The sequence below is a fragment of the Argiope bruennichi genome, chromosome 7 (genome assembly GCF_947563725.1).
Source record: "Argiope bruennichi chromosome 7, qqArgBrue1.1, whole genome shotgun sequence".
Lineage (NCBI taxonomy): Eukaryota > Metazoa > Arthropoda > Arachnida > Araneae > Araneidae > Argiope > Argiope bruennichi.
In genome coordinates, this window is record NC_079157.1 from 11,186,081 (window position 1) to 11,213,030 (window position 26,950).

Sequence of the window (26,950 nt, forward strand, 5' to 3'; positions counted from 1 at the left end):
AAACTCCCCGTCGGGGAATCGAACCCCGGTCTCCCGCGTGACAGGCGGGGATACTGACCACTATACTACCGAGGACAGTTACGCTTGCCGAAACCCGGGATCGAACCAGGAACCTTTAGATCTTCAGTCTAACGCTCTCCCAACTGAGCTATTTCGGCACGCCTAGCAGAAATCGGAAAGCAGCTTTAAAAGAATGAAATTGGAAAGAATCAGCAAGATTTTATTTGTTCATAAAAGGACGAGAGAAGATACATCTAATAAAGAATTGTGTTACTCAGCGAATGTGGTTTGTCAAGATTTCTAAAGTCAATCGAAAGCGCACATGTAGAATTATTAGTGTTATCCAATAAAAAGATTATTGATATATCACAAACTCCCCGGCGGGGAATCGAACCACGGTCTCGAGCGTGACAGGCGGGGATACTGACCACTATACTACCGAGGACAGTTACGCTTGCCGAAACCCGGGATCGAACCAGGGACCTTTACATCTTCAGTCTAACGCTCTCCCAACTGAGCTATTTCGGCACGCCTAGGAGAAATCGGAAAGCAGCTTTACCAGAATGAAATTGGAAAGAATCAGCAAGATGTTATTTGTTCATAAAAGGACGAGAGAAGATACATCTAATAAAGAATTGTGTTACTCAGCGAATGTGGTTTGTCAAGATTTCTAAAGTCAATCGAAAGCGCACAGGTAGAATTATTAGTGTTATCCAATAAAAATAAAAAGATTATTGATATATCGCAAACTCCCCGGCGGGGAATCGAACCCCGGTCTCCCGCGTGACAGGCGGGGATACTGACCACTATACTACCGAGGACAGTTACGCTTGCCGAAACCCGGGATCGAACCAGGGACCTTTAGATCTTCAGTCTAACGCTCTCCCAACTAAGCTATTTCGGCACGCCTAGGAGAAATCGGAAAGCAGCTTTACCAGAATGAAATTGGAAAGAATCAGCAAGATGTTATTTGTTCATAAAAGGACGAGAGAAGATACATCTAATAAAGAATTGTGTTACTCAGCGAATGTGGTTTGTCAAGATTTCTAAAGTCAATCGAAAGCGCACATGTAGAATTATTAGTGTTATCCAATAAAAATAAAAAGATTAAAGAAACATAGGAAACTCGACGGCGGGGAATCGAACCCCGGTCTCCCGCGTGACAGGCGGGGATACTGACCACTATACTACCGAGGACAGTTACGCTTGCCGAAACTCGGGATCGAACCAGGGACCTTTAGATCTTCAGTCTAACGCTCTCCCAACTGAGCTATTTCGGCACGCCTAGGGGAAATCGGAAAGCAGCTTTACCAGAATGAAATTGGAAAGAATCAGCAAGATGTTATTTGTTCATAAAAGGACGAGAGAAGATACATCTAAGGAAGAATTGTGTTACTCAGCGAATGTGGTTTGTCAAGATTTCTAAAGTCAATCGAAAGCGCACATGTAGAATTATTAGTGTTATCCAATAAAAATAAAAAGATTATTGATATATCACAAACTCCCCGGAGGGGAATCGAACCCCGGTCTCCCGGAGGACAGGCGGGGATACTGACCACTATACTACCGAGGATAGTTACGCTTGCCAACACCCGGGATCGAACCAGGGACCTCTAGATCTTCAGTCTAACGCTCTCCCAACTGAGCTATTTCGGCACGCCTAGGAGAAATCGGAAAGCAGCTTTACCAGAATGAAATTGGAAAGAATCAGCAAGATGTTATTTGTTCATAAAAGGACGAGAGAAGATACATCTAATAAAGAATTGTGTTACTCAGCGAATGTGGTTTGTCAAGATTTCTAAAGTCAATCGAAAGCGCACAGGTAGAATTATTAGTGTTATCCAATAAAAATAAAAAGATTATTGATATATCGCAAACTCCCCGGCGGGGAATCGAACCCCGGTCTCCCGCGTGACAGGCGGGGATACTGACCACTATACTACCGAGGACAGTTACGCTTGCCGAAACCCGGGATCGAACCAGGGACCTTTAGATCTTCAGTCTAACGCTCTCCCAACTGAGCTATTTCGGCACGCCTAGGAGAAATCGGAAAGCAGCTTTACCAGAATGAAATTGGAAAGAATCAGCAAGATGTTATTTGTTCATAAAAGGACGAGAGAAGATACATCTAATAAAGAATTGTGTTACTCAGCGAATGTGGTTTGTCAAGATTTCTAAAGTCAATCGAAAGCGCACATGTAGAATTATTAGTGTTATCCAATAAAAATATTAAAGAAATATCGCAAACTCCCCGGAGGGGAATCGAACCCCGGTCTCCCGGAGGACAGGCGGGGATACTGACCACTATACTACCGAGGATAGTTACGCTTGCCAACACCCGGGATCGAACCAGGGACCTCTAGATCTTCAGTCTAACGCTCTCCCAACTGAGCTATTTCGGCACGCCTAGGGGAAATCGGAAAGCAGCTTTACCAGAATGAAATTGGAAAGAATCAGCAAGATGTTATTTGTTCATAAAAGGACGAGAGAAGATACATCTAAGGAAGAATTGTGTTACTCAGCGAATGTGGTTTGTCAAGATTTCTAAAGTCAATCGAAAGCGCACATGTAGAATTATTAGTGTTATCCAATAAAAATAAAAAGATTATTGATATATCACAAACTCCCCGGAGGGGAATCGAACCCCGGTCTCCCGGAGGACAGGCGGGGATACTGACCACTATACTACCGAGGATAGTTACGCTTGCCAACACCCGGGATCGAACCAGGGACCTCTAGATCTTCAGTCTAACGCTCTCCCAACTGAGCTATTTCGGCACGCCTAGGAGAAATCGGAAAGCAGCTTTACCAGAATGAAATTGGAAAGAATCAGCAAGATGTTATTTGTTCATAAAAGGACGAGAGAAGATACATCTAATAAAGAATTGTGTTACTCAGCGAATGTGGTTTGTCAAGATTTCTAAAGTCAATCGAAAGCGCACATGTAGAATTATTAGTGTTATCCAATAAAAATATTAAAGAAATATCGCAAACTCTCCGTCGGGGAATCGAACCCCGGTCTCCCGCGTGACAGGCGGGGATATTGACCACTATACTACCTAGGACAGCTACGCTTGCCGAAACCCGGGATCGAACCAGGGACCTTTACATCTTCAGTCTAACGCTCTCCCAACTGAGCTATTTCGGCACCCCTAGGAGAAATCGGAAAGCAGCTTTACCAGAATGAAATTGGAAAGAATCAGCAAGATGTTATTTGTTCATAAAAGGACGAGAGAAGATACATCTAATAAAGAATTGTGTTACTCAGCGAATGTGGTTTGTCAAGATTTCTAAAGTCAATCGAAAGCGCACATGTAAAATTATTAGTGTTATCCAATAAAAATAAAAATAAAAATAAAAAGATTAATGTTATATCGCAAACTCCCCGTCGGGGAATCGAACCCCGGTCTCCCGCGTGACAGGCGGGGATACTGACCACTATACTACCGAGGACAGTTACGCTTGCCGAAACCCGGGATCGAACCAGGGACCTTTAGATCTTCAGTCTAACGCTCTCCCAACTGAGCTATTTCGGCACGCCTAGGAGAAATCGGAAAGCAGCTTTACCAGAATGAAACTGGAAAGAATCAGCAAGATGTTATTTGTTCATAAAATGACGAGATAATATACATCTAAGGAAGAATTGTGTTACTCAGCGAATGTGGTTTGTCGAGATTTCTAAAGTCAATCGAAAGCGCACATGTAGAATTATTAGTGTTATCTAATAAAAATAGAAAGATTAATGTTATATCGCAAGCTCCCCAGCGGGGAATCGAACCCCGGTCTCCCGCGTGACAGGCGGGGATACTGACCACTATACTACCGAGGACAGTTACGCTTGCCGAAACCCGGGATCGAAATAGGGACCGTTAGATCTTCAGTCTAACGCTCTCCCAACTGAGCTATTTCGGCACGCCTAGGAGAAATCGGAAAGCAGCCTTATGAGAATGAAACTGGAAAGAATCAGCAAGATGTTATTTGTTCATAAAAGGACGAGAGAAGATACATCTAAGGAAGAATTGTGTTACTCAGCGAATGTGATTTGTCAAGATTTCTAAAGTAAATCGAAAGAGCACATTTAGAATTATTAGTGTTATCCAATAAAAATATTAAAGAAATATCGCAAACTCCCCGGCGGGGAATCGAACCCCGGTCTCCCGCGTGACAGGCGGGGATACTGACCACTATACTACCGAGGACAGTTAAGCTTGCCGAAACGCGGGATCGAACCAGGGACCTTTAGATCTTCAGTCTAACGCTCTCCCAACTGAGCTATTTCGGCACGCCTAGGAGAAATCGGAAAGCAGCTTTACCAGAATGAAATTGGAAAGAATCAGCAAGATGTTATTTGTTCATAAAAGGACGAGAGAAGATACATCTAATAAAGAATCGTGTTACTCAGCGAATGTGGTTTGTCAAGATTTCTAAAGTCAATCGAAAGCGCACATGTAGAATTATTAGTGTTATCCAATAAAAATAAAAAGATTATTGATATATCACAAACTCCCCGGCGGGGAATCGAACCCCGGTCTCCCGCGTGACAGGCGGGGATACGGACCACTATACTACCGAGGACAGTTACGCTTGCCGAAACCCGGTATCGAACAAGGGACCTTTACATCTTCAGTCTAACGCTCTCCCAACTGAGCTATTTCGGCACGCCTAGGAGAAATCGGAAAGCAGCTTTACCAAAATGAAATTGGAAAGAATCAGCAAGATGTTATTTGTTCATAAAAGGACGAGAGAAGATACATCTAATAAAGAATTGTGTTACTCAGCGAATGTGGTTTGTCAAGATTTCTAAAGTCAATCGAAAGCGCACATGTAGAATTATTAGTGTTATCCAATAAAAATAAAAAGATTAAAGAAATATAGCAAACTCCCCGGCGGGGAATCGAACCCCGGTCTCCCGCGTGACAGTCGAGGATACTGACCACTATACTACCGAGGACAGTTACGCTTGCCGAAACCCGGGATCGAACCAGGGACCTTTAGATATTCAGTCTAACGCTCTTCCAACTGATTTATTTCGGCACGCCTAGGAGAAATCGGAAAGCAGCTTTACCAGAATGAAATTGGAAAGAATCAGCAAGATGTTATTTGTTCATAAAAGGACGAGAGAAGATACATCTAATAAAGAATTGTGTTACTCAGCGAATGTGGTTTGTCAAGATTTCTAAAGTCAATCGAAAGCGCACATGTAGAATTATTAGTGTTATCCAATAAAAATATTAAAGAAATATAGCAAACTCCCCGGCGGGGAATCGAACCCCGGTCTCCCGCGTGACAGGCGGGGATACTGACCACTATACTACCGAGGACAGTTACGCTTGCCGAAACCCGGGATCGAAATAGGGACCGTTAGATCTTCAGTCTAACGCTCTCCCAACTGAGCTATTTCGGCACGCCTAGGAGAAATCGGAAAGCAGCCTTATGAGAATGAAACTGGAAAGAATCAGCAAGATGTTATTTGTTCATAAAAGGACGAGAGAAGACACATCTAAGGAAGAATTGTGTTACTCAGCGAATGTGATTTGTCAAGATTTCTAAAGTAAATCGAAAGAGCACATTTAGAATTATTAGTGTTATCCAATAAAAATATTAAAGAAATATCGCAAACTCCCCGGCGGGGAATCGAACCCCGGTCTCCCGCGTGACAGGCGGGGATACTGACCACTATACTACCGAGGACAGTTAAGCTTGCCGAAACGCGGGATCGAACCAGGGACCTTTAGATCTTCAGTCTAACGCTCTCCCAACTGAGCTATTTCGGCACGCCTAGGAGAAATCGGAAAGCAGCTTTACCAGAATGAAATTGGAAAGAATCAGCAAGATGTTATTTGTTCATAAAAGGACGAGAGAAGATACATCTAATAAAGAATCGTGTTACTCAGCGAATGTGGTTTGTCAAGATTTCTAAAGTCAATCGAAAGCGCACATGTAGAATTATTAGTGTTATCCAATAAAAATAAAAAGATTATTGATATATCACAAACTCCCCGGCGGGGAATCGAACCCCGGTCTCCCGCGTGACAGGCGGGGATACGGACCACTATACTACCGAGGACAGTTACGCTTGCCGAAACCCGGTATCGAACCAGGGACCTTTAGATCTTCAGTCTAACGCTCGCCCAACTGAACTATTTCGGCACGCCTAGGAGAAATCGGAAAGCAGCTTTACCAGAATGAAATTGGAAAAAATCAGCAAGATTTTATTTGTTCATAAAAGGACGAGAGAAGATACATCTAAGGAAGAATTGTGTTACTCAGCGAATGTGGTTTGTCAAGATTTCTAAAGTCAATCGAAAGCGCACATGTAGAATTATTAGTGTTATCCAATAAAAATATTAAAGAAATATCGCAAACTCCCCGGCGGGGAATCGAACCCCGGTCTCCCGCGTGACAGGCGGGGATACTGACCACTATACTACCGAGGACAGTTAAGCTTGCCGAAACCCGGTATCGAACCAGGGACCTTTACATCTTCAGTCTAACGCTCTCCCAACTGAGCTATTTCGGCACGCCTAGGAGAAATCGGAAAGCAGCTTTACCAGAATGAAATTGGAAAGAATCAGCAAGATGTTATTTGTTCATAAAAGGACGAGAGAAGATACATCTAATAAAGAATTGTGTTACTCAGCGAATGTGGTTTGTCAAGATTTCTAAAGTCAATCGAAAGCGCACATGTAGAATTATTAGTGTTATCCAATAAAAATAAAAAGATTAAAGAAATATAGCAAACTGCCCGGCGGGGAATCGAACCCCGGTCTCCCGCGTGACAGTCGAGGATACTGACCACTATACTACCGAGGACAGTTACGCTTGCCGAAACCCGGGATCGAACCAGGGACCGTTACATCTTCAGTCTAACGCTCTCCCAACTGAGCTATTTCGGCACGCCTAGGAGAAATCGGAAAGCAGCTTTACCAGAATGAAATTGGAAAGAATCAGCAAGATGTTATTTGTTCATAAAAGGACGAGAGAAGATACATCTAATAAAGAATTGTGTTACTCAGCGAATGTGGTTTGTCAAGATTTCTAAAGTCAATCGAAAGCGCACATGTAGAATTATTAGTGTTATCCAATAAAAATAAAAAGATTAAAGAAACATGGGAAACTCGACGGCGGGGAATCGAACCCCGGTCTCCCGCGTGACAGGCGGGGATACTGACCACTATACTACCGAGGACAGTTACGCTTGCCGAAACTCGGGATCGAACCAGGGACCTTTAGATCTTCAGTCTAACGCTCTCCCAACTGAGCTATTTCGGCACGCCTAGGGGAAATCGGAAAGCAGCTTTACCAGAATGAAATTGGAAAGAATCAGCAAGATGTTATTTGTTCATAAAAGGACGAGAGAAGATACATCTAAGGAAGAATTGTGTTACTCAGCGAATGTGGTTTGTCAAGATTTCTAAAGTCAATCGAAAGCGCACATGTAGAATTATTAGTGTTATCCAATAAAAATAAAAAGATTATTGATATATCACAAACTCCCCGGCAGGGAATCGAACCCCGGTCTCCCGGAGGACAGGCGGGGATACTGACCACTATACTACCGAGGATAGTTACGCTTGCCAACACCCAGGATCGAACCAGGGACATCTAGATCTTCAGTCTAACGCTCTCCCAACTGAGCTATTTCGGCACGCCTAGGAGAAATCGGAAAGCAGCTTTACCAGAATGAAATTGGAAAGAATCAGCAAGATGTTATTTGTTCATAAAAGGACGAGAGAAGATACATCTAATAAAGAATTGTGTTACTCAGCGAATGTGGTTTGTCAAGATTTCTAAAGTCAATCGAAAGCGCACAGGTAGAATTATTAGTGTTATCCAATAAAAATAAAAAGATTATTGATATATCGCAAACTCCCCGGCGGGGAATCGAACCCCGGTCTCCCGCGTGACAGGCGGGGATACTGACCATTATACTACCGAGGACAGTTACGCTTGCCGAAACCCGGGATCGAACCAGGGACCTTTAGATCTTCAGTCTAACGCTCTCCCAACTGAGCTATTTCGGCACGCCTAGGAGAAATCGGAAAGCAGCTTTACCAGAATGAAATTGGAAAGAATCAGCAAGATGTTATTTGTTCATAAAAGGACGAGAGAAGATACATCTAATAAAGAATTGTGTTACTCAGCGAATGTGGTTTGTCAAGATTTCTAAAGTCAATCGAAAGCGCACATGTAGAATTATTAGTGTTATCCAATAAAAATATTAAAGAAATATCGCAAACTCTCCGTCGGGGAATCGAACCCCGGTCTCCCGCGTGACAGGCGGGGATATTGACCACTATACTACCTAGGACAGTTACGCTTGCCGAAACCCGGGATCGAACCAGGGACCTTTACATCTTCAGTCTAACGCTCTCCCAACTGAGCTATTTCGGCACCCCTAGGAGAAATCGGAAAGCAGCTTTACCAGAATGAAATTGGAAAGAATCAGCAAGATGTTATTTGTTCATAAAAGGACGAGAGAAGATACATCTAATAAAGAATTGTGTTACTCAGCGAATGTGGTTTGTCAAGATTTCTAAAGTCAATCGAAAGCGCACATGTAGAATTATTAGTGTTATCCAATAAAAATAAAAATAAAAATATAAAGATTAATGTTATATCGCAAACTCCCCGTCGGGGAATCGAACCCCGGTCTCCCGCGTGACAGGCGGGGATACTGACCACTATACTACCGAGGACAGTTACGCTTGCCGAAACCCGGGATCGAACCAGGGACCTTTAGATCTTCAGTCTAACGCTCTCCCAACTGAGCTATTTCGGCACGCCTAGGAGAAATCGGAAAGCAGCTTTACCAGAATGAAACTGGAAAGAATCAGCAAGATGTTATTTGTTCATAAAATGACGAGATAATATACATCTAAGGAAGAATTGTGTTACTCAGCGAATGTGGTTTGTCGAGATTTCTAAAGTCAATCGAAAGCGCACATGTAGAATTATTAGTGTTATCTAATAAAAATATAAAGATTAATGTTATATGGCAAGCTCCCCGGCGGGGAATCGAACCCCGGTCTCCCGCGTGACAGGCGGGGATACTGACCACTATACTACCGAGGACAGTTACGCTTGCCGAAACCCGGGATCGAAATAGGGACCGTTAGATCTTCAGTCTAACGCTCTCCCAACTGAGCTATTTCGGCACGCCTAGGAGAAATCGGAAAGCAGCCTTATGAGAATGAAACTGGAAAGAATAAGCAAGATGTTATTTGTTCATAAAAGGACGAGAGAAGATACATCTAAGGAAGAATTGTGTTACTCAGCGAATGTGATTTGTCAAGATTTCTAAAGTAAATCGAAAGAGCACATTTAGAATTATTAGTGTTATCCAATAAAAATATTAAAGAAATATCGCAAACTCCCCGGCGGGGAATCGAACCCCGGTCTCCCGCGTGACAGGCGGGGATACTGACCACTATACTACCGAGGACAGTTAAGCTTGCCGAAACCCGGTATCGAACCAGGGACCTTTACATCTTCAGTCTAACGCTCTCCCAACTGAGCTATTTCGGCACGCCTAGGAGAAATCGGAAAGCAGCTTTACCAGAATGAAATTGGAAAGAATCAGCAAGATGTTATTTGTTCATAAAAGGACGAGAGAAGATACATCTAATAAAGAATTGTGTTACTCAGCGAATGTGGTTTGTCAAGATTTCTAAAGTCAATCGAAAGCGCACATGTAGAATTATTAGTGTTATCCAATAAAAATAAAAAGATTAAAGAAATATAGCAAACTCCCCGGCGGGGAATCGAACCCCGGTCTCCCGCGTGACAGTCGAGGATACTGACCACTATACTACCGAGGACAGTTACGCTTGCCGAAACCCGGGATCGAACCAGGGACCTTTAGATATTCAGTCTAACGCTCTTCCAACTGATTTATTTCGGCACGCCTAGGAGAAATCGGAAAGCAGCTTTACCAGAATGAAATTGGAAAGAATCAGCAAGATGTTATTTGTTCATAAAAGGACGAGAGAAGATACATCTAATAAAGAATTGTGTTACTCAGCGAATGTGGTTTGTCAAGATTTCTAAAGTCAATCGAAAGCGCACATGTAGAATTATTAGTGTTATCCAATAAAAATAAAAAGATTAAAGAAATATAGCAAACTCGCCGGCGGGGAATCGAACCCCGGTCTCCCGCGTGACAGGCGTGGATACTGACCACAATTCTACCGAGGAAAGTTACGCTTGCCGAAACCCGGGATCGAACCAGGGACCTTTAGATCTTCAATCTAACACTCTCCCAACTGAGCTATATCGGCACGCCTAGGAGAAATCGGAAAGCAGCTTTACCAGAATGAAATTGGAAAGAATCAGCAAGATGTTATTTGTTCATAAAAGGACGAGAGAAGATACATCTAATAAAGAATTGTGTTACTCAGCGAATGTGGTTTGTCAAGATTTCTAAAGTCAATCGAAAGCGCACAGGTAGAATTATTAGTTTTATCCAATAAAAATAAAAAGATTATTGATATATCGCAAACTCCCCGGCGGGGAATCGAACCCCGGTCTCCCGCGTGACAGGCGGGGATACTGACCACTATACTACCGAGGACAGTTACGCTTGCCGAAACCCGGGATCGAACCAGGGACCTTTACATCTTCAGTCTAACGCTCTCCCAACTGAGCTATTTCGGCACGCCTAGGAGAAATCGGAAAGCAGCTTTACCAGAATGAAATTGGAAAGAATCAGCAAGATGTTATTTGTTCATAAAAGGACGAGAGAAGATACATCTAATAAAGAATTGTGTTACTCAGCGAATGTGGTTTGTCAAGATTTCTAAAGTCAATCGAAAGCGCACATGTAGAATTATTAGTGTTATCCAATAAAAATTTTAAAGAAATATCGCAAACTCCCCGTCGGGGAATCGAACCCCGGTCTCCCGCGTGACAGGCGGGGATACTGACCACTATACTACCGAGGACAGTAACGCTTGCCAACACCCGGGATCGAAACAGGGACCTCTAGATCTTCAGTCTAACGCTCTCCCATCTGAGCTATTTCGGCACGCCTAGGAGGAATCGGAAAGCAGCTTTACCAGAATGAAATTGGAAAGAATCAGCAAGATGTTATTTGTTCATAAAAGGACGAGAGAAGATACATCTAATAAAGAATTGTGTTACTCAGCGAATGTGGTTTGTCAAGATTTCTAAAGTCAATCGAAAGCGCACATGTGGAATTATTAGTGTTATCCAATAAAAATATTAAAGAAATATCGCAAATTCCCCGGTGGGGAATCGAACCCCGGTCTCCCGCGTGACAGGCGGGGATACTGACCACTATACTACCGAGGACAGCTACGCTTGCCGAAACCCGGGATCGAACCAGGGACCTTTACATCTTCAGTCTAACGCTCTCCCAACTGAGCTATTTCGGCACGCCTAGGAGAAATCGGAAAGCAGCTTTACCAGAATGAAATTGGAAAGAATCAGCAAGATGTTATTTGTTCATAAAAGGACGAGAGAAGATACATCTAATAAAGAATTGTGTTACTCAGCGAATGTGGTTTGTCAAGATTTCTAAAGTCAATCGAAAGCGCACATGTAGAATTATTAGTGTTATCCAATAAAAATAAAAATAAAAATAAAAATAAAAAGATTAATGTTATATCGCAAACTCCCCGTCGGGGAATCGAACCCCGGTCTCCCGCGTGACAGGCGGGGATACTGACCACTATACTACCGAGGACAGTTACGCTTGCCGAAACCCGGGATCGAACCAGGGACCTTTAGATCTTCAGTCTAACGCTCTCCCAACTGAGCTATTTCGGCACGCCTAGGAGAAATCGGAAAGCAGCTTTACCAGAATGAAACTGGAAAGAATCAGCAAGATGTTATTTGTTCATAAAATGACGAGATAATATACATCTAAGGAAGAATTGTGTTACTCAGCGAATGTGGTTTGTCGAGATTTCTAAAGTCAATCGAAAGCGCACATGTAGAATTATTAGTGTTATCTAATAAAAATAGAAAGATTAATGTTATATCGCAAGCTCCCCGGCGGGGAATCGAACCCCGGTCTCCCGCGTGACAGGCGGGGATACTGACCACTATACTACCGAGGACAGTTACGCTTGCCGAAACCCGGGATCGAAATAGGGACCGTTAGATCTTCAGTCTAACGCTCTCCCAACTAAGCTATTTCGGCACGCCTAGGAGAAATCGGAAAGCAGCCTTATGAGAATGAAACTGGAAAGAATCAGCAAGATGTTATTTGTTCATAAAAGGACGAGAGAAGATACATCTAAGGAAGAATTGTGTTACTCAGCGAATGTGATTTGTCAAGATTTCTAAAGTAAATCGAAAGAGCACATTTAGAATTATTAGTGTTATCCAATAAAAATATTAAAGAAATATCGCAATCTCCCCGGCGGGGAATCGAACCCCGGTCTCCCGCGTGACAGGCGGGGATACTGACCACTATACTACCGAGGACAGTTAAGCTTGCCGAAACGCGGGATCGAACCAGGGACCTTTAGATCTTCAGTCTAACGCTCTCCCAACTGAGCTATTTCGGCACGCCTAGGAGAAATCGGAAAGCAGCTTTACCAGAATGAAATTGGAAAGAATCAGCAAGATGTTATTTGTTCATAAAAGGACGAGAGAAGATACATCTAAGGAAGAATTGTGTTACTCAGCGAATGTGATTTGTCAAGATTTCTAAAGTAAATCGAAAGAGCACATTTAGAATTATTAGTGTTATCCAATAAAAATATTAAAGAAATATCGCAAACTCCCCGGCGGGGAATCGAACCCCGGTCTCCCGCGTGACAGGCGGGGATACTGACCACTATACTACCGAGGACAGTTAAGCTTGCCGAAACGCGGGATCGAACCAGGGACCTTTAGATCTTCAGTCTAACGCTCTCCCAACTGAGCTATTTCGGCACGCCTAGGAGAAATCGGAAAGCAGCTTTACCAGAATGAAATTGGAAAGAATCAGCAAGATGTTATTTGTTCATAAAAGGACGAGAGAAGATACATCTAATAAAGAATTGTGTTACTCAGCGAATGTGGTTTGTCAAGATTTCTAAAGTCAATCGAAAGCGCACATGTAGAATTATTAGTGTTATCCAATAAAAATAAAAATAAAAATAAAACGATTAATGTTATATCGCAAACTCCCCGTCGGGGAATCGAACCCCGGTCTCCCGCGTGACAGGCGGGGATACTGACCACTATACTACCGAGGACAGTTACGCTTGCCGAAACCCGGGAGCGAACCAGGGACCTTTAGATCTTCAGTCTAACGCTCTCCCAACTGAGCTATTTCGGCACGCCTAGGAGAAATCGGAAAGCAGCTTTACCAGAATGAAACTGGAAAGAATCAGCAAGATGTTATTTGTTCATAAAATGACGAGATAATATACATCTAAGGAAGAATTGTGTTACTCAGCGAATGTGGTTTGTCGAGATTTCTAAAGTCAATCGAAAGCGCACATGTAGAATTATTAGTGTTATCTAATAAAAATAGAAAGATTAATGTTATATCGCAAGCTCCCCGGCGGGGAATCGAACCCCGGTCTCCCGCGTGACAGGCGGGGATACTGACCACTATACTACCGAGGACAGTTACGCTTGCCGAAACCCGGGATCGAAATAGGGACCGTTAGATCTTCAGTCTAACGCTCTCCCAACTAAGCTATTTCGCACGCCTAGGAGAAATCGGAAAGCAGCCTTATGAGAATGAAACTGGAAAGAATCAGCAAGATGTTATTTGTTCATAAAAGGACGAGAGAAGATACATCTAAGGAAGAATTGTGTTACTCAGCGAATGTGATTTGTCAAGATTTCTAAAGTAAATCGAAAGAGCACATTTAGAATTATTAGTGTTATCCAATAAAAATATTAAAGAAATATCGCAAACTCCCCGGCGGGGAATCGAACCCCGGTCTCCCGCGTGACAGGCGGGGATACTGACCACTATACTACCGAGGACAGTTAAGCTTGCCGAAACGCGGGATCGAACCAGGGACCTTTAGATCTTCAGTCTAACGCTCTCCCAACTGAGCTATTTCGGCACGCCTAGGAGAAATCGGAAAGCAGCTTTACCAGAATGAAATTGGAAAGAATCAGCAAGATGTTATTTGTTCATAAAAGGACGAGAGAAGATACATCTAAGGAAGAATTGTGTTACTCAGCGAATGTGATTTGTCAAGATTTCTAAAGTAAATCGAAAGAGCACATTTAGAATTATTAGTGTTATCCAATAAAAATATTAAAGAAATATCGCAAACTCCCCGGCGGGGAATCGAACCCCGGTCTCCCGCGTGACAGGCGGGGATACTGACCACTATACTACCGAGGACAGTTAAGCTTGCCGAAACGCGGGATCGAACCAGGGACCTTTAGATCTTCAGTCTAACGCTCTCCCAACTGAGCTATTTCGGCACGCCTAGGAGAAATCGGAAAGCAGCTTTACCAGAATGAAATTGGAAATAATCAGCAAGATGTTATTTGTTCATAAAAGGACGAGAGAAGATACATCTAATAAAGAATTGTGTTACTCAGCGAATGTGGTTTGTCAAGATTTCTAAAGTCAATCGAAAGCGCACATGTAGAATTATTAGTGTTATCCAATAAAAATATTAAAGAAATATCGCAAACTCTCCGTCGGGGAATCGAACCCCGGTCTCCCGCGTGACAGGCGGGGATATTGACCACTATACTACCTAGGACAGTTACGCTTGCCGAAACCCGGGATCGAACCAGGGACCTTTACATTTTCAGTCTAACGCTCTCCCAACTGAGCTATTTCGGCACCCCTAGGAGAAATCGGAAAGCAGCTTTACCAGAATGAAATTGGAAAGAATCAGCAAGATGTTATTTGTTCATAAAAGGACGAGAGAAGATACATCTAATAAAGAATTGTGTTACTCAGCGAATGTGGTTTGTCAAGATTTCTAAAGTCAATCGAAAGCGCACATGTAGAATTATTAGTGTTATCCAATAAAAATAAAAATAAAAATAAAAAGATTAATGTTATATCGCAAACTCCCCGTCGGGGAATCGAACCCCGGTCTCCCGCGTGACAGGCGGGGATACTGACCACTATACTACCGAGGACAGTTACGCTTGCCGAAACCCGGGATCGAACCAGGGACCTTTAGATCTTCAGTCTAACGCTCTCCCAACTGAGCTATTTCGGCACGCCTAGGAGAAATCGGAAAGCAGCTTTACCAGAATGAAACTGGAAAGAATCAGCAAGATGTTATTTGTTCATAAAATGACGAGATAATATACATCTAAGGAAGAATTGTGTTACTCAGCGAATGTGGTTTGTCGAGATTTCTAAAGTCAATCGAAAGCGCACATGTAGAATTATTAGTGTTATCTAATAAAAATAGAAAGATTAATGTTATATCGCAAGCTCCCCGGCGGGGAATCGAACCCCGGTCTCCCGCGTGACAGGCGGGGATACTGACCACTATACTACCGAGGACAGTTACGCTTGCCGAAACCCGGGATCGAAATAGGGACCGTTAGATCTTCAGTCTAACGCTCTCCCAACTGAGCTATTTCGGCACGCCTAGGAGAAATCGGAAAGCAGCCTTATGAGAATGAAACTGGAAAGAATCAGCAAGATGTTATTTGTTCATAAAAGGACGAGAGAAGATACATCTAAGGAAGAATTGTGTTACTCAGCGAATGTGATTTGTCAAGATTTCTAAGTAAATCGAAAGAGCACATTTAGAATTATTAGTGTTATCAAATAAAAATATTAAAGAAATATCGCAAACTCCCCGGCGGGGAATCGAACCCGGGTCTCCCGCGTGACAGGCGGGGATACTGACCACTATACTACCGAGGACAGTTAAGCTTGCCGAAACGCGGGATCGAACCAGGGACCTTTAGATCTTCAGTCTAACGCTCTCCCAACTGAGCTATTTCGGCACGCCTAGGAGAAATCGGAAAGCAGCTTTACCAGAATGAAATTGGAAAGAATCAGCAAGATGTTATTTGTTCATAAAAGGACGAGAGAAGATACATCTAATAGAGAATCGTGTTACTCAGCGAATGTGCTTTGTCAAGATTTCTAAAGTCAATCGAAAGCGCACATGTAGAATTATTAGTGTTATCCAATAAAAATAAAAAGATTATTGATATATCACAAACTCCCCGGCGGGGAATCGAACCCCGGTCTCCCGCGTGACAGGCGGGGATACGGACCACTATACTACCGAGGACAGTTACGCTTGCCGAAACCCGGTATCGAACCAGGGACCTTTACATCTTCAGTCTAACGCTCTCCCAACTGAGCTATTTCGGCACGCCTAGGAGAAATCGGAAAGCAGCTTTACCAGAATGAAATTGGAAAGAATCAGCAAGATGTTATTTGTTCATAAAAGGACGAGAGAAGATACATCTAATAAAGAATTGTGTTACTCAGCGAATGTGGTTTGTCAAGATTTCTAAAGTCAATCGAAAGCGCACATGTAGAATTATTAGTGTTATCCAATAAAAATAAAAAGATTAAAGAAATATAGCAAACTGCCCGGCGGGGAATCGAACCCCGGTCTCCCGCGTGACAGTCGAGGATACTGACCACTATACTACCGAGGACAGTTACGCTTGCCGAAACCCGGGATCGAACCAGGGACCGTTACATCTTCAGTCTAACGCTCTCCCAACTGAGCTATTTCGGCACGCCTAGGAGAAATCGGAAAGCAGCTTTACCAGAATGAAATTGGAAAGAATCAGCAAGATGTTATTTGTTCATAAAAGGACGAGAGAAGATACATCTAATAAAGAATTGTGTTACTCAGCGAATGTGGTTTGTCAAGATTTCTAAAGTCAATCGAAAGCGCACATGTAGAATTATTAGTGTTATCCAATAAAAATAAAAAGATTAAAGAAATATAGCAAACTCGCCGGCGGGGAATCGAACCCCGGTCTCCCGCGTGACAGGCGTGGATACTGACCACAATTCTACCGAGGAAAGTTACGCTTGCCGAAACCCGGGATCGAACCGGGGACCTTTAGATCTTCAATCTAACACTCTCCCAACTGAGCTATTTCGGCACGCCTAGGAGAAATCGGAAAGCAGCTTTACCAGAATGAAATTGGAAAGAATCAGCAAGATGTTATTTGTTCATAAAAGGACGAGAGAAGATACATCTAATAAAGAATTGTGTTACTCAGCGAATGTGGTTTGTCAAGATTTCTAAATTCAATCGAAAGCGCACAGGTAGAATTATTAGTGTTATCCAATAAAAATAAAAAGATTATTGATATATCGCAAACTCCCCGGCGGGGAATCGAACCCCGGTCTCCCGCGTGACAGGCGGGGATACTGACCACTATACTACCGAGGACAGTTACGCTTGCCGAAACCCGGGATCGAACCAGGGACCTTTACATCTTCAGTCTAACGCTCTCCCAACTAAGCTATTTCGGCACGCCTAGGAGAAATCGGAAAGCAGCTTTACCAGAATGAAATTGGAAAGAATCAGCAAGATGTTATTTGTTCATAAAAGGACGAGAGAAGATACATCTAATAAAGAATTGTGTTACTCAGCGAATGTGGTTTGTCAAGATTTCTAAAGTCAATCGAAAGCGCACATGTAGAATTATTAGTGTTATCCAATAAAAATTTTAAAGAAATATCGTAAACTCCCCGTCGGGGAATCGAACCCCGGTCTCCCGCGTGACAGGCGGGGATACTGACCACTATACTACCGAGGACAGTAACGCTTGCCAACACCCGGGATCGAACCAGGGACATCTAGATCTTCAGTCTAACGCTCTCCCATCTGAGCTATTTCGGCACGCCTAGGAGTAATCGGAAAGCAGCTTTACCAGAATGAAATTGGAAAGAATCAGCAAGATGTTATTTGTTCATAAAAGGACGAGAGAAGATACATCTAATAAAGAATTGTGTTACTCAGCGAATGTGGTTTGTCAAGATTTCTAAAGTCAATCGAAAGCGCACATGTGGAATTATTAGTGTTATCCAATAAAAATATTAAAGAAATATCGCAAATTCCCCGGTGGGGAATCGAACCCCGGTCTCCCGCGTGACAGGCGGGGATACTGACCACTATACTACCGAGGACAGTAACGCTTGCCAACACCCGGGATCGAACCAGGGACCTCTAGATCTTCAGTCTAACGCTCTCCCATCTGAGCTATTTCGGCACGCCTAGGAGAAATCGGAAAGCAGCTTTACCAGAATGAAATTGGAAAGAATCAGCAAGATGTTATTTGTTCATAAAAGGACGAGAGAAGATACATCTAATAAAGAATTGTGTTACTCAGCGAATGTGGTTTGTCAAGATTTCTAAAGTCAATCGAAAGCGCACATGTAGAATTATTAGTGTTATCCAATAAAAATAAAAAGATTAAAGAAATATAGCAAACTGCCCGGCGGGGAATCGAACCCCGGTCTCCCGCGTGACAGTCGAGGATACTGACCACTATACTACCGAGGACAGTTACGCTTGCCGAAACCCGGGATCGAACCAGGGACCGTTACATCTTCAGTCTAACGCTCTCCCAACTGAGCTATTTCGGCACGCCTAGGAGAAATCGGAAAGCAGCTTTACCAGAATGAAATTGGAAAGAATCAGCAAGATGTTATTTGTTCATAAAAGGACGAGAGAAGATACATCTAATAAAGAATTGTGTTACTCAGCGAATGTGGTTTGTCAAGATTTCTAAAGTCAATCGAAAGCGCACATGTAGAATTATTAGTGTTATCCAATAAAAATAAAAAGATTAAAGAAATATAGCAAACTCGCCGGCGGGGAATCGAACCCCGGTCTCCCGCGTGACAGGCGTGGATACTGACCACAATTCTACCGAGGAAAGTTACGCTTGCCGAAACCTGGGATCGAACCGGGGACCTTTAGATCTTCAATCTAACACTCTCCCAACTGAGCTATTTCGGCACGCCTAGGAGAAATCGGAAAGCAGCTTTACCAGAATGAAATTGGAAAGAATCAGCAAGATGTTATTTGTTCATAAAAGGACGAGAGAAGATACATCTAATAAAGAATTGTGTTACTCAGCGAATGTGGTTTGTCAAGATTTCTAAATTCAATCGAAAGCGCACAGGTAGAATTATTAGTGTTATCCAATAAAAATAAAAAGATTATTGATATATCGCAAACTCCCCGGCGGGGAATCGAACCCCGGTCTCCCGCGTGACAGGCGGGGATACTGACCACTATACTACCGAGGACAGTTACGCTTGCCGAAACCCGGGATCGAACCAGGGACCTTTACATCTTCAGTCTAACGCTCTCCCAACTAAGCTATTTCGGCCCGCCTAGGAGAAATCGGAAAGCAGCTTTACCAGAATGAAATTGGAAAGAATCAGCAAGATGTTATTTGTTCATAAAAGGACGAGAGAAGATACATCTAATAAAGAATTGTGTTACTCAGCGAATGTGGTTTGACAAGATTTCTAAAGTCAATCGAAAGCGCACATGTAGAATTATTAGTGTTATCCAATAAAAATTTTAAAGAAATATCGCAAACTCCCCGTCGGGGAATCGAACCCCGGTCTCCCGCGTGACAGGCGGGGATACTGACCACTATACTACCGAGGACAGTAACGCTTGCCAACACCCGGGATCGAACCAGGGACATCTAGATCTTCAGTCTAACGCTCTCCCATCGTAGCTATTTCGGCACGCCTAGGAGGAATCGGAAAGCAGCTTTACCAGAATGAAATTGGAAAGAATCAGCAAGATGTTATTTGTTCATAAAAGGACGAGAGAAGATACATCTAAGGAAGAATTGTGTTACTCAGCGAATGTGATTTGTCAAGATTTCTAAGTAAATCGAAAGAGCACATTTAGAATTATTAGTGTTATCAAATAAAAATATTAAAGAAATATCGCAAACTCCCCGGCGGGGAATCGAACCCGGGTCTCCCGCGTGACAGGCGGGGATACTGACCACTATACTACCGAGGACAGTTAAGCTTGCCGAAACGCGGGATCGAACCAGGGACCTTTAGATCTTCAGTCTAACGCTCTCCCAACTGAGCTATTTCGGCACGCCTAGGAGAAATCGGAAAGCAGCTTTACCAGAATGAAATTGGAAAGAATCAGCAAGATGTTATTTGTTCATAAAAGGACGAGAGAAGATACATCTAATAGAGAATCGTGTTACTCAGCGAATGTGCTTTGTCAAGATTTCTAAAGTCAATCGAAAGCGCACATGTAGAATTATTAGTGTTATCCAATAAAAATAAAAAGATTATTGATATATCACAAACTCCCCGGCGGGGAATCGAACCCCGGTCTCCCGCGTGACAGGCGGGGATACGGACCACTATACTACCGAGGACAGTTACGCTTGCCGAAACCCGGTATCGAACCAGGGACCTTTAGATCTTCAGTCTAACGCTCGCCCAACTGAACTATTTCGGCACGCCTAGGAGAAATCGGAAAGCAGCTTTACCAGAATGAAATTGGAAAAAATCAGCAAGATTTTATTTGTTCATAAAAGGACGAGAGAAGATACATCTAAGGAAGAATTGTGTTACTCAGCGAATGTGGTTTGTCAAGATTTCTAAAGTCAATCGAAAGCGCACATGTAGAATTATTAGTGTTATCCAATAAAAATATTAAAGAAATATCGCAAACTCCCCGGCGGGGAATCGAACCCCGGTCTCCCGCGTGACAGGCGGGGATACTGACCACTATACTACCGAGGACAGTTAAGCTTGCCGAAACCCGGTATCGAACCAGGGACCTTTACATCTTCAGTCTAACGCTCTCCCAACTGAGCTATTTCGGCACGCCTAGGAGAAATCGGAAAGCAGCTTTACCAGAATGAAATTGGAAAGAATCAGCAAGATGTTATTTGTTCATAAAAGGACGAGAGAAGATACATCTAATAAAGAATTGTGTTACTCAGCGAATGTGGTTTGTCAAGATTTCTAAAGTCAATCGAAAGCGCACATGTAGAATTATTAGTGTTATCCAATAAAAATAAAAAGATTAAAGAAATATAGCAAACTGCCCGGCGGGGAATCGAACCCCGGTCTCCCGCGTGACAGTCGAGGATACTGACCACTATACTACCGAGGACAGTTACGCTTGCCGAAACCCGGGATCGAACCAGGGACCGTTACATCTTCAGTCTAACGCTCTCCCAACTGAGCTATTTCGGCACGCCTAGGAGAAATCGGAAAGCAGCTTTACCAGAATGAAATTGGAAAGAATCAGCAAGATGTTATTTGTTCATAAAAGGACGAGAGAAGATACATCTAATAAAGAATTGTGTTACTCAGCGAATGTGGTTTGTCAAGATTTCTAAAGTCAATCGAAAGCGCACATGTAGAATTATTAGTGTTATCCAATAAAAATAAAAAGATTAAAGAAATATAGCAAACTCGCCGGCGGGGAATCGAACCCCGGTCTCCCGCGTGACAGGCGTGGATACTGACCACAATTCTACCGAGGAAAGTTACGCTTGCCGAAACCCGGGATCGAACCGGGGACCTTTAGATCTTCAATCTAACACTCTCCCAACTGAGCTATTTCGGCACGCCTAGGAGAAATCGGAAAGCAGCTTTACCAGAATGAAATTGGAAAGAATCAGCAAGATGTTATTTGTTCATAAAAGGACGAGAGAAGATACATCTAATAAAGAATTGTGTTACTCAGCGAATGTGGTTTGTCAAGATTTCTAAATTCAATCGAAAGCGCACAGGTAGAATTATTAGTGTTATCCAATAAAAATAAAAAGATTATTGATATATCGCAAACTCCCCGGCGGGGAATCGAACCCCGGTCTCCCGCGTGACAGGCGGGGATACTGACCACTATACTACCGAGGACAGTTACGCTTGCCGAAACCCGGGATCGAACCAGGGACCTTTACATCTTCAGTCTAACGCTCTCCCAACTAAGCTATTTCGGCACGCCTAGGAGAAATCGGAAAGCAGCTTTACCAGAATGAAATTGGAAAGAATCAGCAAGATGTTATTTGTTCATAAAAGGACGAGAGAAGATACATCTAATAAAGAATTGTGTTACTCAGCGAATGTGGTTTGTCAAGATTTCTAAAGTCAATCGAAAGCGCACATGTAGAATTATTAGTGTTATCCAATAAAAATTTTAAAGAAATATCGTAAACTCCCCGTCGGGGAATCGAACCCCGGTCTCCCGCGTGACAGGCGGGGATACTGACCACTATACTACCGAGGACAGTAACGCTTGCCAACACCCGGGATCGAACCAGGGACATCTAGATCTTCAGTCTAACGCTCTCCCATCTGAGCTATTTCGGCACGCCTAGGAGTAATCGGAAAGCAGCTTTACCAGAATGAAATTGGAAAGAATCAGCAAGATGTTATTTGTTCATAAAAGGACGAGAGAAGATACATCTAATAAAGAATTGTGTTACTCAGCGAATGTGGTTTGTCAAGATTTCTAAAGTCAATCGAAAGCGCACATGTGGAATTATTAGTGTTATCCAATAAAAATATTAAAGAAATATCGCAAATTCCCCGGTGGGGAATCGAACCCCGGTCTCCCGCGTGACAGGCGGGGATACTGACCACTATACTACCGAGGACAGTAACGCTTGCCAACACCCGGGATCGAACCAGGGACCTCTAGATCTTCAGTCTAACGCTCTCCCATCTGAGCTATTTCGGCACGCCTAGGAGAAATCGGAAAGCAGCTTTACCAGAATGAAATTGGAAAGAATCAGCAAGATGTTATTTGTTCATAAAAGGACGAGAGAAGATACATCTAATAAAGAATTGTGTTACTCAGCGAATGTGGTTTGTCAAGATTTCTAAAGTCAATCGAAAGCGCACATGTAGAATTATTAGTGTTATCCAATAAAAATAAAAAGATTAAAGAAATATAGCAAACTGCCCGGCGGGGAATCGAACCCCGGTCTCCCGCGTGACAGTCGAGGATACTGACCACTATACTACCGAGGACAGTTACGCTTGCCGAAACCCGGGATCGAACCAGGGACCGTTACATCTTCAGTCTAACGCTCTCCCAACTGAGCTATTTCGGCACGCCTAGGAGAAATCGGAAAGCAGCTTTACCAGAATGAAATTGGAAAGAATCAGCAAGATGTTATTTGTTCATAAAAGGACGAGAGAAGATACATCTAATAAAGAATTGTGTTACTCAGCGAATGTGGTTTGTCAAGATTTCTAAAGTCAATCGAAAGCGCACATGTAGAATTATTAGTGTTATCCAATAAAAATAAAAAGATTAAAGAAATATAGCAAACTCGCCGGCGGGGAATCGAACCCCGGTCTCCCGCGTGACAGGCGTGGATACTGACCACAATTCTACCGAGGAAAGTTACGCTTGCCGAAACCTGGGATCGAACCGGGGACCTTTAGATCTTCAATCTAACACTCTCCCAACTGAGCTATTTCGGCACGCCTAGGAGAAATCGGAAAGCAGCTTTACCAGAATGAAATTGGAAAGAATCAGCAAGATGTTATTTGTTCATAAAAGGACGAGAGAAGATACATCTAATAAAGAATTGTGTTACTCAGCGAATGTGGTTTGTCAAGATTTCTAAATTCAATCGAAAGCGCACAGGTAGAATTATTAGTGTTATCCAATAAAAATAAAAAGATTATTGATATATCGCAAACTCCCCGGCGGGGAATCGAACCCCGGTCTCCCGCGTGACAGGCGGGGATACTGACCACTATACTACCGAGGACAGTTACGCTTGCCGAAACCCGGGATCGAACCAGGGACCTTTACATCTTCAGTCTAACGCTCTCCCAACTAAGCTATTTCGGCCCGCCTAGGAGAAATCGGAAAGCAGCTTTACCAGAATGAAATTGGAAAGAATCAGCAAGATGTTATTTGTTCATAAAAGGACGAGAGAAGATACATCTAATAAAGAATTGTGTTACTCAGCGAATGTGGTTTGACAAGATTTCTAAAGTCAATCGAAAGCGCACATGTAGAATTATTAGTGTTATCCAATAAAAATTTTAAAGAAATATCGCAAACTCCCCGTCGGGGAATCGAACCCCGGTCTCCCGCGTGACAGGCGGGGATACTGACCACTATACTACCGAGGACAGTAACGCTTGCCAACACCCGGGATCGAACCAGGGACATCTAGATCTTCAGTCTAACGCTCTCCCATCGTAGCTATTTCGGCACGCCTAGGAGGAATCGGAAAGCAGCTTTACCAGAATGAAATTGGAAAGAATCAGCAAGATGTTATTTGTTCATAAAAGGACGAGAGAAGATACATCTAATAAAGAATTGTGTTACTCAGCGAATGTGGTTTGTCAAGATTTCTAAAGTCAATCGAAAGCGCACATGTGGAATTATTAGTGTTATCCAATAAAAATATTAAAGAAATATCGCAAATTCCCCGGTGGGGAATCGAACCCCGGTCTCCCGCGTGACAGGCGGGGATACTGACCACTATACTACCGAGGACAGCTACGCTTGCAAAAACCCGGGATCGAACCAGGGACCTTTAGATCTTCAGTCTAACGCTCTCCCAACTGAGCTATTTCGGCACGCCTAGGAGAAATCGGAAAGCAGCTTTCCAGAATGAAATTGGAAAGAATCAGCAAGATGTTATTTGTTCGTAAAAGGACGAGAGAAGATACATCTAATAAAGAATTGTGTTACTCAGCGAATGTGGTTTGTCAAGATTTCTAAAGTCAATCGAAAGCGCACATGTAGAATTATTAGTGTTATCCAATAAAAATAAAAAGATTATTGATATATCGCAAACTCCCCGGCGGGGAATCGAACCCCGGTCTCCCGCGTGACAGGCGGGGATACTGACCACTATACTACCGAGGACAGTAACGCTTGCCAACACCCGGGATCGAACCAGGGACCTCTAGATCTTCAGTCTAACGCTCTCCCATCTGAGCTATTTCGGCACGCCTAGGAGAAATCGGAAAGCAGCTTTACCAGAATGAAATTGGAAAGAATCAGCAAGATGTTATTTGTTCATAAAAGGACCAAGGAAGATACATCTAAGGAAGAATTGTGTTACTCAGCGAATGTGGTTTGTCAAGATTTCTAAAGTCAATCGAAAGCGCACATGTGGAATTATTAGTGTTATCCAATAAAAATATTAAAGAAATATCGCAAAATCCCCGTTGGGGAATCGAACCCCGGTCTCCCGCGTGACAGGCGGGGATACTGACCACTATACTACCGAGGACAGCTACGCTTGCCGAAACCCGGGATCGAACGAGGGACCTTTAGATCTTCAGTCTAACGCTCTCCCAACTGAGCTATTTCGGCACGCCTAGGAGAAATCGGAAAGCAGCTTTACCAGAATGAAATTGGAAAGAATCAGCAAGATGTTATTTGTTCATAAAAGGACCAAGGAAGATACATCTAAGGAAGAATTGTGTTACTCAGCGAATGTGGTTTGTCAAGATTTCTAAAGTCAATCGAAAGCGCACATGTAGAATTATTAGTGTTATCCAATAAAAATAAAAAGATTATTGATATATCACAAACTCCCCGGCGGGGAATCGAACTCCGGTCTCCCGCGTGACAGGCGGGGATACTGACCACTATACTACCGAGGACAGTTACGCTTGCCGAAACCCGGGATCGAAATAGGGACCGTTAGATCTTCAGTCTAACGCTCTCCCAACTGAGCTATTTCGGCACGCCTAGGAGAAATCGGAAAGCAGCTTTATGAGAATGAAACTGGAAAGAATCAGCAAGATGTTATTTGTTCATAAAAGGACGAGAGAAGATACATCTAAGGAAGAATTGTGTTACTCAGCGAATGTGATTTGTCAAGATTTCTAAAGTAAATCGAAAGAGCACATTTAGAATTATTAGTGTTATCCAATAAAAATATTAAAGAAATATCGCAAACTCCCCGGAGGGGGATTCGAACCCCGGTCTCCCGCGTGACAGGCGGGGATACTGACCACTATACTACCGAGGACAGTTAAGCTTGCCGAAACGCGGGATCGAACCAGGGACCTTTAGATCTTCAGTCTAACGCTCTCCCAACTGAGCTATTTCGGCACGCCTAGGAGAAATCGGAAAGCAGCTTTACCAGAATGAAATTGGAAAGAATCAGCAAGATGTTATTTGTTCATAAAAGGACGAGAGAAGATACATCTAATAAAGAATCGTGTTACTCAGCGAATGTGGTTTGTCAAGATTTCTAAAGTCAATCGAAAGCGCACATGTAGAATTATTAGTGTTATCCAATAAAAATAAAAAGATTATTGATATATCACAAACTCCCCGGCGGGGAATCGAACCCCGGTCTCCCGCGTGACAGGCGGGGATACGGACCACTATACTACCGAGGACAGTTACGCTTGCCGAAACCCGGTATCGAACCAGGGACCTTTAGAACTTCAGTCTAACGCTCGCCCAACTGAACTATTTCGGCACGCCTAGGAGAAATCGGAAAGCAGCTTTACCAGAATGAAATTGGAAAAAATCAGCAAGATTTTATTTGTTCATAAAAGGACGAGAGAAGATACATCTAATAAAGAATTGTGTTACTCAGCGAATGTGGTTTGTCAAGATTTCTAAAGTCAATCGAAAGCGCACAGGTAGAATTATTAGTGTTATCCAATAAAAATAAAAAGATTATTGATATATCGCAAACTGCCCGGCGAGGAATCGAACCCCGGTCTCCCGCGTGACAGGCGGGGATACTGACCACTATACTACCGAGGACAGTTACGCTTGCCGAAACCCGGGATCGAACCAGGGACCTTTACATCTTCATTTTTACGCTCTCCCAACTGAGCTATTTCGGCACGCCTAGGAGAAATCGGAAAGCAGCTTTACCAGAATGAAATTGGAAAGAATCAGCAAGATGTTATTTGTTCATAAAAGGACGAGAGAAGATACATCTAATAAAGAATTGTGTTACTCAGCGAATGTGGTTTGTCAAGATTTCTAAAGTCAATCGAAAGCGCACATGTAGAATTATTAGTGTTATCCAATAAAAATAAAAA

The 26,950-nt window shown here is 43.0% G+C and overlaps 30 non-coding genes across 30 annotated transcripts; all 30 read right to left on the bottom strand.

Annotated features, from left to right (window-relative positions):
* Positions 1–85: 85 nt before the first annotated feature.
* Positions 86–158, bottom strand: Trnaf-gaa (transfer RNA phenylalanine (anticodon GAA)). Its single transcript has one exon. It is a non-coding gene; the product is annotated as a tRNA-Phe (tRNA).
* A 591-nt stretch (positions 159–749) lies between these two features.
* On the bottom strand, positions 750–821 carry Trnad-guc (transfer RNA aspartic acid (anticodon GUC)). The gene has a single exon. It is a non-coding gene; the product is annotated as a tRNA-Asp (tRNA).
* A 10-nt stretch (positions 822–831) lies between these two features.
* Positions 832–904, bottom strand: Trnaf-gaa (transfer RNA phenylalanine (anticodon GAA)). The gene has a single exon. It is a non-coding gene; the product is annotated as a tRNA-Phe (tRNA).
* Positions 905–1,877: 973 nt separating this feature from the next.
* On the bottom strand, positions 1,878–1,949 carry Trnad-guc (transfer RNA aspartic acid (anticodon GUC)). Its single transcript has one exon. It is a non-coding gene; the product is annotated as a tRNA-Asp (tRNA).
* Positions 1,950–1,959: 10 nt separating this feature from the next.
* Trnaf-gaa (transfer RNA phenylalanine (anticodon GAA)) lies at positions 1,960–2,032 on the bottom strand. Its single transcript has one exon. It is a non-coding gene; the product is annotated as a tRNA-Phe (tRNA).
* Positions 2,033–3,463: 1,431 nt separating this feature from the next.
* Trnaf-gaa (transfer RNA phenylalanine (anticodon GAA)) lies at positions 3,464–3,536 on the bottom strand. Its single transcript has one exon. It is a non-coding gene; the product is annotated as a tRNA-Phe (tRNA).
* A 591-nt stretch (positions 3,537–4,127) lies between these two features.
* Trnad-guc (transfer RNA aspartic acid (anticodon GUC)) lies at positions 4,128–4,199 on the bottom strand. The gene has a single exon. It is a non-coding gene; the product is annotated as a tRNA-Asp (tRNA).
* A 1,050-nt stretch (positions 4,200–5,249) lies between these two features.
* On the bottom strand, positions 5,250–5,321 carry Trnad-guc (transfer RNA aspartic acid (anticodon GUC)). Its single transcript has one exon. It is a non-coding gene; the product is annotated as a tRNA-Asp (tRNA).
* Positions 5,322–5,619: 298 nt separating this feature from the next.
* Trnad-guc (transfer RNA aspartic acid (anticodon GUC)) lies at positions 5,620–5,691 on the bottom strand. The gene has a single exon. It is a non-coding gene; the product is annotated as a tRNA-Asp (tRNA).
* Positions 5,692–6,365: 674 nt separating this feature from the next.
* Trnad-guc (transfer RNA aspartic acid (anticodon GUC)) lies at positions 6,366–6,437 on the bottom strand. Its single transcript has one exon. It is a non-coding gene; the product is annotated as a tRNA-Asp (tRNA).
* A 1,514-nt stretch (positions 6,438–7,951) lies between these two features.
* Positions 7,952–8,024, bottom strand: Trnaf-gaa (transfer RNA phenylalanine (anticodon GAA)). The gene has a single exon. It is a non-coding gene; the product is annotated as a tRNA-Phe (tRNA).
* Positions 8,025–8,709: 685 nt separating this feature from the next.
* On the bottom strand, positions 8,710–8,782 carry Trnaf-gaa (transfer RNA phenylalanine (anticodon GAA)). Its single transcript has one exon. It is a non-coding gene; the product is annotated as a tRNA-Phe (tRNA).
* A 221-nt stretch (positions 8,783–9,003) lies between these two features.
* Trnad-guc (transfer RNA aspartic acid (anticodon GUC)) lies at positions 9,004–9,075 on the bottom strand. Its single transcript has one exon. It is a non-coding gene; the product is annotated as a tRNA-Asp (tRNA).
* Positions 9,076–9,373: 298 nt separating this feature from the next.
* On the bottom strand, positions 9,374–9,445 carry Trnad-guc (transfer RNA aspartic acid (anticodon GUC)). The gene has a single exon. It is a non-coding gene; the product is annotated as a tRNA-Asp (tRNA).
* A 1,056-nt stretch (positions 9,446–10,501) lies between these two features.
* Positions 10,502–10,573, bottom strand: Trnad-guc (transfer RNA aspartic acid (anticodon GUC)). The gene has a single exon. It is a non-coding gene; the product is annotated as a tRNA-Asp (tRNA).
* Positions 10,574–11,717: 1,144 nt separating this feature from the next.
* On the bottom strand, positions 11,718–11,790 carry Trnaf-gaa (transfer RNA phenylalanine (anticodon GAA)). Its single transcript has one exon. It is a non-coding gene; the product is annotated as a tRNA-Phe (tRNA).
* A 221-nt stretch (positions 11,791–12,011) lies between these two features.
* Trnad-guc (transfer RNA aspartic acid (anticodon GUC)) lies at positions 12,012–12,083 on the bottom strand. The gene has a single exon. It is a non-coding gene; the product is annotated as a tRNA-Asp (tRNA).
* A 298-nt stretch (positions 12,084–12,381) lies between these two features.
* Positions 12,382–12,453, bottom strand: Trnad-guc (transfer RNA aspartic acid (anticodon GUC)). Its single transcript has one exon. It is a non-coding gene; the product is annotated as a tRNA-Asp (tRNA).
* Positions 12,454–12,751: 298 nt separating this feature from the next.
* Trnad-guc (transfer RNA aspartic acid (anticodon GUC)) lies at positions 12,752–12,823 on the bottom strand. The gene has a single exon. It is a non-coding gene; the product is annotated as a tRNA-Asp (tRNA).
* A 692-nt stretch (positions 12,824–13,515) lies between these two features.
* On the bottom strand, positions 13,516–13,587 carry Trnad-guc (transfer RNA aspartic acid (anticodon GUC)). The gene has a single exon. It is a non-coding gene; the product is annotated as a tRNA-Asp (tRNA).
* A 297-nt stretch (positions 13,588–13,884) lies between these two features.
* Trnad-guc (transfer RNA aspartic acid (anticodon GUC)) lies at positions 13,885–13,956 on the bottom strand. Its single transcript has one exon. It is a non-coding gene; the product is annotated as a tRNA-Asp (tRNA).
* A 298-nt stretch (positions 13,957–14,254) lies between these two features.
* On the bottom strand, positions 14,255–14,326 carry Trnad-guc (transfer RNA aspartic acid (anticodon GUC)). Its single transcript has one exon. It is a non-coding gene; the product is annotated as a tRNA-Asp (tRNA).
* A 768-nt stretch (positions 14,327–15,094) lies between these two features.
* On the bottom strand, positions 15,095–15,167 carry Trnaf-gaa (transfer RNA phenylalanine (anticodon GAA)). The gene has a single exon. It is a non-coding gene; the product is annotated as a tRNA-Phe (tRNA).
* A 221-nt stretch (positions 15,168–15,388) lies between these two features.
* Trnad-guc (transfer RNA aspartic acid (anticodon GUC)) lies at positions 15,389–15,460 on the bottom strand. The gene has a single exon. It is a non-coding gene; the product is annotated as a tRNA-Asp (tRNA).
* Positions 15,461–17,261: 1,801 nt separating this feature from the next.
* On the bottom strand, positions 17,262–17,333 carry Trnad-guc (transfer RNA aspartic acid (anticodon GUC)). Its single transcript has one exon. It is a non-coding gene; the product is annotated as a tRNA-Asp (tRNA).
* Positions 17,334–19,129: 1,796 nt separating this feature from the next.
* Trnad-guc (transfer RNA aspartic acid (anticodon GUC)) lies at positions 19,130–19,201 on the bottom strand. The gene has a single exon. It is a non-coding gene; the product is annotated as a tRNA-Asp (tRNA).
* A 1,413-nt stretch (positions 19,202–20,614) lies between these two features.
* On the bottom strand, positions 20,615–20,686 carry Trnad-guc (transfer RNA aspartic acid (anticodon GUC)). Its single transcript has one exon. It is a non-coding gene; the product is annotated as a tRNA-Asp (tRNA).
* Positions 20,687–21,742: 1,056 nt separating this feature from the next.
* Positions 21,743–21,814, bottom strand: Trnad-guc (transfer RNA aspartic acid (anticodon GUC)). The gene has a single exon. It is a non-coding gene; the product is annotated as a tRNA-Asp (tRNA).
* Positions 21,815–23,610: 1,796 nt separating this feature from the next.
* Positions 23,611–23,682, bottom strand: Trnad-guc (transfer RNA aspartic acid (anticodon GUC)). Its single transcript has one exon. It is a non-coding gene; the product is annotated as a tRNA-Asp (tRNA).
* A 1,043-nt stretch (positions 23,683–24,725) lies between these two features.
* Positions 24,726–24,797, bottom strand: Trnad-guc (transfer RNA aspartic acid (anticodon GUC)). Its single transcript has one exon. It is a non-coding gene; the product is annotated as a tRNA-Asp (tRNA).
* Positions 24,798–26,950: the final 2,153 nt, after the last annotated feature.